Source organism: Ipomoea triloba, chromosome 10 (assembly GCF_003576645.1).
Source record: "Ipomoea triloba cultivar NCNSP0323 chromosome 10, ASM357664v1".
Lineage (NCBI taxonomy): Eukaryota > Viridiplantae > Streptophyta > Magnoliopsida > Solanales > Convolvulaceae > Ipomoea > Ipomoea triloba.
This window is the reverse complement of record NC_044925.1, coordinates 23,170,246-23,171,070: the sequence shown is the minus strand read 5'-3', so window position 1 is coordinate 23,171,070 and position 825 is coordinate 23,170,246.

Sequence of the window (825 nt, the reverse complement as noted above, 5' to 3'; positions counted from 1 at the left end):
TTCAATGTGCGGTTTGGTAGTGGTGAGTGGGGCTCGACAATAAGGAAGTTAATATTATTTAATACAAGAAAAATAAATTAATGACAAGACGAATTGGCTTTAATCAGCGTAAAGGTGATAAATGAATTGCGTACGTTAATCAATAACACTGACCATTAAAAATGGGTGATTAAATAGCAAATGCTGATTGATTTGGTCTCACTGGTAGCAGTCGTACAATACATTACATATATTCATGAGCGGTTGAAAAAAAAAAAGTGAAAATAAATAACTAGATAAACATAAATAGATTTTGTTTTTTTTTTCTTTTTTGTTGTTTGGACTCAAGTAGTGACAATGATACATGCATGTAGGGTTTTGTGACCTTTCTAATCACAAATTTAATTACGGAGTATTTATTTGGGAAAATGGTCAAATACACCCTCAAACTTTTGCTAAGGAGTCAATTAGACCCTTGAACATTTGAAGGTTGCAATTAAATCCACAAACATTGTATTTTGGAGCAAATAAATCCACTGACCTGGTGGTAACTTGTGATTACAGGTCAATTAAGTTTCCGGCAATCCCACGGCGAACATCCGGCCAAACTCCGGCGAACCTTAGACATTTATGACAAAATTAATCACCGGCGAACGGTGGCCACCGGAGAAGGCGACCAAACTGGTCGCCTTCTCCGGTCGACGGAGATTGCGACCAGTTTGGTCGCAATCCCCAGTCGACGGAGAAGCCATCTCCGTCGACTGGAGATGGCGACGAGTTGGTCGCCATCTCCGTCTACTGGAGATGGCGACCAACTCCATCGACTGGAGATGGGTCGCCATCTCC